The sequence below is a fragment of the Elephantulus edwardii genome, unplaced genomic scaffold, assembly GCF_000299155.1.
Source record: "Elephantulus edwardii isolate Elephantulus edwardi_28Jun2011 unplaced genomic scaffold, EleEdw1.0 scaffold00125, whole genome shotgun sequence".
Classification (NCBI taxonomy): domain Eukaryota; kingdom Metazoa; phylum Chordata; class Mammalia; order Macroscelidea; family Macroscelididae; genus Elephantulus; species Elephantulus edwardii.
The window spans coordinates 8,660,321-8,673,947 of record NW_006399875.1 but is presented as its reverse complement, the minus strand read 5'-3'; the positions used below and the strand labels follow the sequence as shown (position 1 = coordinate 8,673,947).

The 13,627-nt window shown below is 37.1% G+C and overlaps 1 protein-coding gene across 1 annotated transcript in view; it reads left to right on the top strand.

The window, feature by feature from the left end:
* CTNND2 (catenin (cadherin-associated protein), delta 2) overlaps positions 1–13,627 on the top strand; it is a 1,564,764-nt gene that overhangs the window by 277,753 nt on the left and 1,273,384 nt on the right. Inside the window, exon 2 of the mRNA XM_006893173.1 lies at positions 9,892–10,028. The gene's annotated coding sequence lies outside the window, so the exon portion shown is untranslated. The remainder of the gene's footprint in view (positions 1–9,891; positions 10,029–13,627) is intronic.

Here is a 13,627-nt window from a genome sequence, read left to right as displayed (position 1 = left end):
TGTCATGGGGGTCAGGTCAGGCTGCAAATGGAAAAGTTGACAGTTAACATCCACCAGTTTCTTCAAGAAAAAAGACTGGCGGTCTCCTGCCATGAGGACTTAAAGCCTCAGAAACCTGATAGGAATTCATTATGAAGTGAATCCACTGGGGAGGAGTGGGCTTGGATTTCAGATTGGATGATGTCAGAATATGAGGGTGGTGGGAGTGGCAGGATGGAGAGAGGTGAAGAGAATGACAGAGAATCATCATGGAAGTCAAGCAATATTGTCACAGGCATGCTGGGTGGATGCCTGAGTGAGTGTGACATGAGAGCTTATCAGCTGCTTTAGGGGAGATGATTAGTCATCAGTTGCTAGGTAGAAATGCCTGGAGCTCTCTAAGAGCAGAAACAAGTGTGAAGTTTTTTTAAATAAAGCTTTGAAATTGTGGTATAGTCACACACTGCAATATTGTGGAACACTCAGGAGGAATGATTTTGAAAAATACTACAAAATTTGGGAGAGACTGGAGAGCATTATGCTGAGTGAACTCAGTCTCACAAGGACACATACTGCATAAGACCATTAATGTAAAAAAATAAGTAAACAAAGCTTTTAAGTGTGATGTTTGTTGTTGTTGTTATGTGCCGTCGAGTCGCTTGCAACTCATAGCGACCCTATGTACAACAGCCCTAAACTCTGCTCTGTCCTGTGCCAATCACACTGTCTCTGACACTCCCATCCCGATTACCCCAGTCACTGAATCAATCCACCTCATAGAGGGCCTTCCTCTCCTGCGCTGTCCCTCCACCCTCCCAAGCATGATGTCCTTCTCCAAGGACCGGTCTCTCCTCACAACATGTCCAAAGTATGTTAGACAGAGCCTCAGAATCCTTGCCTCCAAGGAGCCACCTGGTTTAACCCTTTCCAGGATGAATCTGTTTGTTTTCCTAGCAGTCCGTGGTACTCTCAATACTCTTCTCCAGCACCACAGCTCAAAGGCATCAATTCTCCTTCTATCCTCCTTGGTCATTGTCCAACTCTCTGATGCATAACAAATGATAGCAAAGACCATGGCCTGTATAAGACGCACCTTAGTCTCCAGAGAGACAGCATTGCTCTTCAGTCCTTTGGAGAGGTCCCTAAACAGCAGACTTTCCCATGGCAATGTGTTATGAGTAGACATCAATAAAGGTACTTGCTCTAAGATTTGCCCAATACAGTATATTTTTTTAATTCATTTTGAAGATTTTTTTACTATTATTCTGTTTAAGATATTTTAGTGTATCTGAAAATAGTTTTTAATTACTATCTTTATTAGCCATATGCATTGTGCTTCATGCATGTGCATTGTGTTTTATACCGTCCTTTATTTACACTGTTGTTGTTTTGTACCATTGAATGGGAGCTGACTCATTGCTGACCCTCCAGTGGCTTTTCAGAGGCAGTAAGTTGCGCTGGAGGAGACTGCTCGTCTTTCTCCCATGGAGCAGCTGATGGATTAGAACTGTGTGCCTTCAGGTTGTCAGTATACCTTTTTACCACGAGGCCACCAGAACTACTTTCTCTCCATATAATGAGTAATGAACAGGTAGTGTTTTGGGTTTGTTGTGTGGTTTTTTGTGTGTTTTTTAAGATTTTTTTTTTTTAAATTAATCACCATGGATCTATGCCCACTACTACCCCACCTTTTCAGATCCCTGCTGAATTTTCAGTTACATTCCCCTCTCTGTACTCACCAAACTCTGTCCTCTCAGTGATTCCCCTCTCTTTATTCCTCCCCTTATCCCCCCATTCTCTCTTTGGACATGTACACACATCTTACTTGCAGTCCATCTATTATTACAGTAATGGTTTTATGCAGTATTGTAATTATGAGACTGAGTAATACTCTCTAATCTCTCCCAAGTTGTGTAGTATTTTTCAAAATCTTTGCTTCTAGCAATATTCACCGTTGTAGAAACATGGAACCAGCTCATATGTCCAGCCACATCTGAATGGATTGAGCATGGTTACCTGATGAAATATTACACAGCACTCAGGAGCAATGATTTTAAAACATACTACATAACTTGGGAGAGATTGGAGAGTGTTATATTGAATGAACTAATACACACCAGTAGCAGTATGAGGTGTTTATGATACCAGGGAGCTCTGATGGCCTACTGGCAAGAAGCTGCACTGCAATCCCAAAGGCATGCTGCTTGAATCTACCAGCTGCTTTACAGGAGAAAGATGATAAATCTCCTCCCGTGAGATTACTGCCTCTGGAAACCTGCTGGAGTGTCAGCCAAGGGTCAGTTTTGATTCTATGGTATACGACAGCAGTAGCATTATAACCGATTCTAAAAAGAAAAGCTCAGTTACCATACCAAATGAGAAAATTGGACCCTTTTTTATTACTGTCTTCCTAAGTTATTATATACAGTATTTTGGATTAAATAATAATCACCTTGTACATTTGTTTGCCAACTGAGCCATTCCTGCAGGAGATATTTTCCCAAGTATACTCTGTTAATTTTTTCCACAGCAACATGTTAAAAAAAGATTGGCAGTACAAAAATACCTTGCAGTGACAGAGTGGGGAAGGCACAGTTGGCAAACAAATGTTGATGTCTCACATTATTTGCATAGAATATGGAATATGGTTAATAGCATAATGCAAAGGCTGCACTGAATTGTGGGATAAAGCACTGTATCAGACAAGGTTCTTCTGCAAAACTCAGGATGATCGGATGTGATATAGCATGGAATACCTTTTCATAGAAATATACTACTATTTCCAAAATTGCATGTTAGACATGTATTGGTTAAGAAAATTGCTGCTGAGTACTGTCAAGTTGACTGACTCATGTGATCCAGTGAACACAGAACTGAAACCTGCCCTATCTTGTGTCTTCATCATCCCTGAGAGAGTTGAGCCCACTGCTGTAGTCACTGTGTCAGTCCATCTTCTGGAGTGTCTTCCTGTCTTTCGCTGACTCTCCACCTTCCCAACCATGATGTCCCTTTCCAAGGATTGACCTCTGCTTCTGTTAAATGAAATTGGACATTCTTGCCTCTAAAGAGAACCTCAGTTGAATTTTCTTCAAGACATATTTGTTTGTTCTCTGGGCCATGAGATATTCAGTACTCTTCTCCGACACCACAGCTCTAAGACATCAATGGTTCTGTCCAACTTATTCATTGTCCAATGTTCAAGTGATATCAAGTGATAGAAGAGACCATAGCTTAGATCAAGTGCACTATAGTCTGTAAACTGACGTTATTTTTTTTTTAATCTTTACGATGTTATTTATTGGTTTTAGACTAAAAATGTTCCTTTTTTAAGTTTTACATTAATTTACAAAATTAGAACACATTGTTTTAGACAACAGATTCTTTCAATTTCCCTCCCCCTCCTCCATCAAATTGTACAACCCCATGGTTAATCTCCGCCTCCCCCACACATCCTTTTTTGTCTGCGCCCAACCTCTCCTACCTCTCTTGGATTCTTATACTCATTCTACAATAATGATTTTATACAACATTCTTCCTTGTGAGACTGAGTTAGTGCACTCAACATAATGCTGTACAGTCCCTCCCAAGTTAGGTAATAATTTACAATATCGTTGCTCCTGTGTGCTGCATAGTATTCCACAGGGTTATTTAAGCATAATTTCTCAATCCATTCGTTTGTGGTTGGACATTAGACGGTTTGGGTGTTCTTGCGATGTTGAGTAATGCTGCTATGAACATTGGTTTATAAAATCTCCATTTGTGCCTCAGTTCTCATTTTCTCAGGGTATATCCCAAGTAGTAAAACAGCTGGTTTATATGGAATTTCTATGTTCACCTTTTTGAGGAAGCGCCAAACTGCCTAATTAAAGACACTTTCACATTAAGGACAAGGGTTATTTTGTCCAGCATATACCTGCTTTCTCACATAAATGAATTAGATGAAAGGATGCATTACGTCTGATATTGGTTTCTGGAAGAAATAACCCCCATGAGGGAGAGTAACTTTTACCAAGCATTACAAAAGATTTATATAAAGAACAGACTCAAAAAAGTGTTCTGGTGTCTTAGTGGTAGAGTTCCATGGTCAGCCTGCAGGCATGCAGTTCAAAACCATCAGCTTCTCCAAGGGATAAAGATGGCAAATCTCCTCCTATGCAATTTACAGCTTCAAACCCCCAATGGTATAGTTAACTGTGAGTCAGTTCTGACTTGATGGCACGTAACAACAGCTATAAAATACTAAAGAGCAAGACTGTCAGTTTAACTTTGCCACTGTCATGGTAGTGAGATGGTACCTCATTGTGGTGTTTGTTTATTATTATTATTATTAATTTATTAACAGTTGCTGGTTTTTCATAGGTTTATTGGAGAGTTCTTTTTAAAATTTTCTACTAGTTTATTTACAAAATTTGAATGTATTGCTTTCAAGAACCAATTTTTTTTTATTTCCCTCACCCATCAAATTTTACAACCCCATGATTATTTCCCTCTCTCTCTGCTCATCTTCATCCCTCGGCTTCCACCCTTTCTCACCCATCTTAGATCCTTATACTCATTCTACAATAATGATTTTATACAACATTTATCCTTGTGGGACAGAGTTAGTTCACTCAGCAAAATGCTCTCCAGTCCCTCTCAAGTTAGGTAGTGATTTACAAAATCACTGCTCCTGTGTGCTGTATTGTATTCCATTGTGAGATCGTACCATAACTTCTCAATCCATTCATTTGTGGTTGGACATTTGGGCTGTTTCCATGTTCTTGTGATGTGGATTAATGCTGCTATTAACATTAATGTACAAATCTCCGTTTGTGCTTCAGTTCTCATATTCTCAGGGTATATTCCAAGTAGTGGAATAGCTGGATCATATGGAATTTCTATGCTCAGCTTTCTGAGGAAGCACCAAACTGTCTTCTAGAATTGTTGTACCATTTTACAATCCCACCATCAATATACAAGAGTTCCTTTCTTGCCACATCCTCTCTAACATTTATTACTTGCTGCCCTGTTAAACAGACACATGAAAAAATGCTCCAAATCACTGTCAGTAAGAGAGATACAAATAAAAGTACCAAATAGACTAGACCCCAAAAGAAAAACAGCAAGACATATCATAGTCAAATTCTCCAGATTAAAAGATAAGGATAGACTTCTAAAAGCAGCGCAAAAAACCAAAACCAAAACAAACAAACAACAAACAAACAAAGAACCAAAAAAGAGTTACCTACAAAGGGGAAACAATTTGATTAAGTTCTGATTTCTAAGCAGAAACCATGTGAGCTAGAAGGCAATAACAGCCATGGATCCTATACCCAGCAAAGCTTTCTATCAAATTAGAAGGGGAAATTAGATTCTTTGTAGAAAAGAAGGACCTTAAGGAATTTGAAAAAAAAAGACCAAAATGGCAAGAAATTTTAAGTAACTTCCTACACACAAAGTAAGAGTAAATGGACCATTGTAACAAGAAACAACAACAAAAAAACCAAAATAGCAAAAATAAGACTTGGCCTGAAAATAATCACACTTAATGTGAATGGACTAAGTGCACCAATTAAAAGAAAAAGAGGAACAGCATGGGTAAAAAAAAAATAAAAAAAGCAGACAAAAAACAACGATCAGTAAGTTGCATAAAAGAGACATACCTGAAAAAAGCAAGAGAACTACAGACTCAAAATCAAAGGCTGGAAAAAAATGTACCAAGAAAATGGCAACTTATAAAAAGAAGGAATGGCAAAACTGATATCTGATAAAATAGATTTCATAATGAAAACCACCATTGAACATAAGGAAGGGCATAACATACAAATTAAAAGCACAATAGATTAAGAAGACATAACCTTGGTCAACATTTATGCACCAAATGATAGACCTGCAAAATGCATTAACCAAACTGAAGAGAGAAATAAACAGAACCACAATAGTGGTGGCAGATTCAACACACTGCTATCACCAAAGGATAAGTCAACTCAAACTCAACAACAATGAAGAAGATCTCAACTATACAATCAGCTAACTTGAACTTGTGGTTGTATTCAGAGTACTGCACCACACTAAAACTCAATTCACATTTTTCGAGTGCATATGATACATTCTCCAGAACTGATCATATGTTAAGACACAAAGCAAGCCTCAAAAATTAAAAAAACCCAACCTTGAAATAATAAAAATATTTTCTCAGACCATAATGCCATAAAACAAGAAATTAACCACAGAAGGGTAAAATTTACAAAACCACCCATGTGGAAATGAAATAACTCTCTGCTAGAATATTATTGGGTTATAACAGAAATAAAAAAATGAGATTCAAATTTTTTTGAAGCAAATGATAATGAAAGTGCAACCTACCAAAACCTCTGGGATACAGCTAAGGCAGTCTTTAGGGGCAATTCATAGCTATCGGCACACACATAAAAATGGAAGAATAAAGAATCAATGATCTAACTCAACACCTTCAGCAAATAGAAAAAATCAACAATCTAATCCTAACCTCTAAAAGAAAAGAAATTATAAGGACAAGAGCTGAAATCAATCAGATAGAAAACAGAAAAACAGGGGAAACCATCAAAAGACAAGGAGCTGATTTTTTTTCAAAAGGGTGAGTAAAATTGACTAACCACTGGCAAATTTAACAACAACAACAACAACAACAACAACAAAAAAGCACAAATAACCTGATTAAGAAATGATAGAGGTGACATCACAACAGAACCAGATTAAATTAAATCGATAATATCAGAATACTATGAAAAGCTATACTCTGATAAATTTGAAAACATAGAGGATATGGACAAATTTCTTGAAACCCATCTCCTACCCTGATTGACAAGAACAGATATAGAAAACTTGAACAGACGCATCACAAGAGAAGAAATTGAAAATGTCTTTAAAAACTTCCTCATAAGAAAAGTCTTGGACCAGATAGCTTCACAGCTGAATTCTACTAAACATTCAGAGAGGATTTAGCACCTATTCTACTTAAATTATTTCAGCAAATTGAAAAAAGAAAAGCAGCACTTCCAGAGTCAATATATCTCATGAATATAGATACAAAAATCCTTAACAAAATCTTAACCAATAGAATAAAAAAGCACATAAAAAAAATACCATGAACAAGTAGAATTTATAACAGGTATGCAAGGATGGTTCAACAGAAGAAAAACAATTGATGTGATTCACTATATTAACAGAGTGAATAACAAGAACCATATGATCTTAGCAATTGATGCAGAAAAGGCATTTGACAAAATTCAACACCCCTTCCTGATAAAGACACTCAGCAAAATTGGAATTGAAAGGAATTCCCTCCACATAGTGAAAAGAATATATGCAAAACCAAGAGTCAACATCATTCTCAATGGAGAAAGACTAAAACCATTTTTCTTGCAAACAGGGACCAGACAAGGATGCCCACTGTCACCATTTATCTTCAATATTTTATTGGAAGTGCTTGCTAGGACAATACAACAAGAGAAGGGGGGAGGAGAGGTATTCAATCAGCAAAGAAATGGTTAAACTGTTGTTATATGCAGATGATATGATAGTGTACACTGAAAACCCCAAAGACTTAACAAAAAACAGAGTTAATAGGCCAGTTTAGTAGAGTGGTAGGATATAAGATCAATATACAAAAATCAATAGCATTCCTCTAGAGTAACAAAGAAAACTCAGAGAAGGAAATCAGGAAAGCAATACCATTTACAATAGCCAACCATAAACTGAGATACTTGTGAGTGAACCTAACTAGATATACAAAAGTACTGTACAAAGAAAACTATAGAGCATTTCTGCAAGACACAATAAATGACCTAAAGAAATAGGAAAATGTGCCCTGTTCATGGATAGGAAAACTCAATATTGTGAAAATGAAAATTCTACCAAAAGCAGTCTACATGTTCAATACAATCCCAATCCAGATACCAAATTCATTTTTCAGGGAGATTCAAAAGGCAATTTATCAAATTTATTTGGAGACGCAAGAGACGTCGAAAAGCAAAACACTTCTGAGAAAAAAAAAATGAGGTTGGAGGCAGAGCACTCCAAAACCTCGAATAGTACTACACAGCAGTAGTAACCAAAGCCACATGATACTGGTAAAATGATAGGCACATAGACCAATGGAACAAAATTGAGAACCCAGAAATAGACCCAGCTACCTATGGTCAATTGATATTTGACAAGGAAATCAAAGCTATCAAATGGGGAAATGACAACTTCTTCAACAAATGGTGCTGGCAAAACAGGACTTTCACCTGCAGAAAGCTGAAACAGGATCCTCATCTTACACCATACACAAAAATTAACTCAAGGTGGATCACAGACCTGGGAGTAAAGCCAAAAACCATAATATTCATAAGAGACAAACTGGGATCAAGCATAGAAGCACTAGTCCAAGGTATGAAGAGACTGCTATATACAGCAAGAAATGCACAATCTGAAGAGGATAAAATTGATGAATGGAACCTTATAAAGATTACATCAATGTGTGCATCAAAAACTTTTTTCCAACAAGGTGAAAGAAAATCTACAGACCGAGAACAAACATTTGGTGATTCCATCTCAGATAAGAGTCTTATAAGAAAAGTTTGCAGAATCCTCCTGGGCCTCCACAAGAAAAATACTGATAACCCAATTACAAAATGAACAAAAGACGTGGAAAGAATTTTTATAGAGGAAGATATTCAAATGGCAAACAGACACATGAAGAAATGCTCCATATCACTGGCAATAAGAGAGATGCAAATCAAAACCACAATGAGGTACCATCTCACTCCAGTAGCAGTGGCAAAGTTTAACAGGGCAACAATTAATAAATTAGAATTAACTAGAATTAATGTCATTTAAGTCTAAAATATTATTATTTGAGTTTGTTCTTCTATAAATTGAGAGAGAAGAAGCTTCAGCAATTGGATCATGTCAGCTCTGAGTTCTTGTTGGTCACAGAGAAGGAAAATAAATATTTGTGCTTGTTGTCTTGCTGTTAAGTTTTGTTAACCCCCAACCATAGTGACTCTAAGGTACTTCCTGGGAGTTGGTTGTAGATCCAAATAAGATGAAATTGGTGACAACTAGTCTTTCCTCTATCTGTCATGTTATTGCCTATTGGCCCAGTAATGAGAATTTTGATAATTATTATATTTTTTATGTTGAGGTGTAATCCGTTTTGAAAGCTATACTCTTTGATCCACTTCAGTAAGTGCATCAAGTCCTCTTCACTTTCTTCAAGCTAGGTTGTGTCATCTGCGTATTATGCTGTTTCCTTAATTGATACGTTTGCAATAATTTATGTTGTATGACATCTTTACCTAGAAAAATCTAGTACCATTTTCTTGTGCACTGGAATATACCTATATTAAGTTTATTAAGATATAAAATAGCAGTTGGAGTTGCTTTTCCTTTAGACTCTTGTTCCCCTTTCCAGTCTTCCTTAGAATCTTTCCTGTATTTTTACTCTCAGCATTTCTCGTCTCTTACCTCTTAAACATGTACAGAGTTATGAATTTTATTGTAGAATTTGGTTGGGAATGACATAGGAGAAGGAATATCAATCAGGGTGATATAGTGATAAATGTATTGACCTGCTAACCATAATATTGGAGGTCTGTGGTTACCAAGAGGTGCCTTGCAAAAACATCATTCCCTACTCCCAAAAGATCAGCCTATAAAATCGAATGGAACACAGATCTGCTCTGACATTCATGGGGTCACTATGAGTCAGAACTGACTCCTTGAAAACGGGCTATGATATAGAAAATGCATTTGGTCTACTTTGTCATCCTTTCTTGTATAACTATGCCATGATTTTTCTAGCAATTGTTTGTCTTTCCCCCAAACACATGTCCTAGAATCCTCGTCATCATGTGTGTTTGCAGTAGTGACATCTGATGATATTGAACCTGTTTTCTTCCACTGCAGGAGCTATGCCTGTCCCAGACCAGCCTTCATCAGCCTCGGAGAAGACCAGCTCGCTGAGTCCTGGCTTGAACACCTCCAATGGGGACGGTTCCGAAACAGAAACCACCTCGGCCATCCTTGCCTCGGTCAAAGAACAGGTAGAAAATGTTCATTTTTGTTACACGTACATATGAGCAGATTTAAAAACTGGATGCTCTCAATTATGTGGTGCCAGTTAAGTTCATTATATTGGATGCAAATCAGAAGGTTGCAGGTTATTTGAATATAATATATGAGTATTAAAATGTGATTATTAATTGCTTTGACTTCTGTCTTGTTATTTGGAAAAATATTCCTTAGAACACATGTACACATACAATCATTTCAGGTTCTCTATAGGTAAAATTTTTGACAGGCTTTTTATTTCTGGTATTCATACCTTTAAATCAGTTGTACCAAGTAATCAGTGTTCCAAAATATAAAATCTAGAAATCTATCCAACTAGATCAAGGATGTGTAATCACAGAGAAATACATGTTAGGCCAAAGCAGATTCATCTTCCCAATGTCTCAGAGGTGGCTCTGGAAGTGTATACTTAAGGATTGTCCATGTGGAACTAACAAAAGCTTGGATGATTCCCCTTTCAACATTATTTTGTTGTAAAGATGAATGAGTAAATCATTTGAAGGTTTTAGTTAAAAAGAATTCATTTCTTAAGAATCATATATATCTTACAAATAAAGGAAGCTAGCAAATTATAGGGAAACTGTATGATCAAGATTCTTTCATTCATATCTGCTAAGTTTGCACTTGAATATAAATCTGCTTTTCTGTAAAACCCCCCAAGTTTTGGTTTTCTGTTTGGATCCTGTGTTTTGGTTTTGTGATTCTGTGATGGTGAAAAAAGCATCAGGAATGGATGAAAGTGATGTCACTCATCCTGTGCTTCAGAACATCTCAGCAGAACAATAGCCTAACGTGATCCAGGCATGGATGGATCATTGATCAAACAGTGTAGAGGCTCTGGAGGAACCTGGTTTTGTTTAATACATAGGAACTGATTAAGGAAGCATAAGATTAAACCTGAATATGCATGCCATCAATAGTATGTCTAAGGAAACGTCTCCTGGGCAGAAATCATGTGATTGGTTGGAGCAGTTAAGTGGGTGGAAAGAAGAGAGTTTAGGTGATTCAGTGGTATCATTTATGAAAAAGAGAAGTGAGTAGAAAAATGGATGAGACATTTGTTGTACCACTTGATTGCTTTGCTTTCAAATGTGTGCCAGGAGGATTTTAAAAGCATATTTCTGAAGGGTAATAGAAAAGTAAGGTCCACATTCCTCTTCTCCTTACTCACATTACTATGTTGATAATGTTGGGTTTTGCTATGAGTTCTTATTCTGGTGTTATCTAGAAATCTCACTAGGATTCTAAATAGACTAGTTGTTGTTGTTGTTGTTATGTGCCGTCAAGTCGTTTGTGACTCATAGCGACCCTATGCACAACAGCCCTAAACCCTGCTCTATCCTGTGCCAACCGCACTGCCTCTGACACACCCATCCCGATTACCCCAGTCACCGAATCAATCCATCTCATAGAGGATCTTCCCCTCCTGCGCCGTCCCTCCCCCCTCTCAAGCATGATGTCCCTCTCCAAGGACCTGTCCCTCCTGGCAACATGTCCAAAGTATGTCAGACGAAGCCCCAGAATCCTTGCCTCCAAGGAGTAACTTGGTTTAATCCTCTCCAGACTAGTAGCAAAAATAAAATGACTTCTCAAAATCTTTGATGAGACTGCAGTGAAAACATATTGTAGACCTTTTTTTTTGTTTGTTTGTTTGTTTTTGGTGTCTGGTTTTGTTTTTTTTTAATAAGAAAGATCAGTGTTCATTTTGGAGCACCAAAGGCTGAACTTTTTCATGGCTGAAGACTAACATGAGGAGGACCGAAGCCTGTCCTCAAGCTTCTAGTTTGGGTAGAGCCACTTGGATATCCCATGGCATAGAAGTGGTTATTGAACTCTTAGGGCAGTGTCTGCTTATATGAAAGAAGAGGTCACCAAGCAGGGAATTTCATGAGCTTCCACGAGGTGGAGGGAGCATTGCTGGCCTAGTGGCAAGAAGCTGGGCTGCAATCCCAAAGACATGTGGTTTGAATTCCAATAGCTGCTCCACAGGAGAATGGGCAATCTCTTCCATGCAATTAACTGCATCTGAAGATACCTCCTGAGGATCAGCTATGGATTGGTTCTGACTTGATGGTTCTTAACAACAACTACAACCACTATGAGGTGATTTTCCTGCCCTGGAGGGTCTTTGTCCTAAACTAGTGTTGAGGTTTCATTTCTCTGATTTTCTCAGATATAATCTTCAGGTATATCTAATTCTTAGCATTAAAGTTAAGTCGAAATATGAAAGCTGTGTGGGTGTGTATGCCAAGATTAAGAAAAGTGACTTTAAAAAGTGAATTATCCTTTATGATTCTAAATTGCCATATGTTCAATGTATTAATAAATCTATTCACTGTAGAAGATCGTTGTCTTTGTTCAATGTAGGTCATTAATGAAATAATCTTTATTGAGTTACAAATTATTATTATTCATTTAAGGAATTTCAAGGAGGAGATTTGATGATGTGTCATATTTTTTTCTTCAGCGTTAGGTCCAGCCCGCTGCAAGACAATGAGTATTGTAATAAAAGTAGTGTATATTGTAATGTAGCAAAGCACACAAGTTTTGGTTTATTGTAGTAAACCAAATCACACTTTTTTTTCCCTTTCCAACATAGGTGAAAGGTTTAACAACACTGTTCTGCAGTCTTTTAAGCATGCACTAGCACTATGAAAAATAAAATTGAAATATTGTAAGAATCATCAAAACATAATAGAGACATGAGGTAGCTCGTACTGTTGGGAAAATAGCACCAGTAGACTTGCTGGATACAGGGTTATCCCATACCTTCAGTTTGTAAAAGGAGCAATATCTGCAAAGTACAATACAGCAAAGGAGAATGAAATGAAGTCTGTCTGTAAGCTCATCCTGCCTGTCTCGTGGGAGTCAGGCTGAAGGAGAGAAGTGATTCTTTTTGATAGCAGACCAATATTCTAAGATGACTGTCACGTAATAAATTGCCTAATTACTCATTCAATGAACATATGGAGCATCTTTCATAGAAATGATCCAGCAAAATGTCATTAAGGAAATACATAATGAAAACCCAGACTGATAGAGTATATTGGAATATATTTTAATAACACTTACAAGAAGAGTTCTTATGCAGGTGTTAATATTCCATGGAAAAACATTATAATTTATATTGAAATATAGTAAAAAAAATTATATGTATAGTGACTATACTACGTTGTTGTTGTGTTAAGTGCCTTCAAGTCGTAGGCTTGTATAACTTTCATCATTTCTCTAGGTTCATAGGGTTTCCGGAGGCAGGCTATTTTGAAAGTGGATGCCACTCCTGCTTCCAAGAATATACTATATATAGAGAGAGGAATTTTAGCATGCACAAGAAGTGACTTTGGTTCCACATAGTATCTATTATTATAGAAATCTTTGTTTTTTGAGGGTTTTGTTGTAAAAATTACTTACTTTTGTATGCAAAGGTCTTTATAGGAGGGTTTCTCTTTGGTCATGAGTGTCCATTTTTATTAAAATGTTAACTAATAATATTAACTTTCATATCAACATATCCAGTACCATGGTTTGTTCTTTATCGCATATGTAATTTTCTGTGTCTTAGAAACTTATC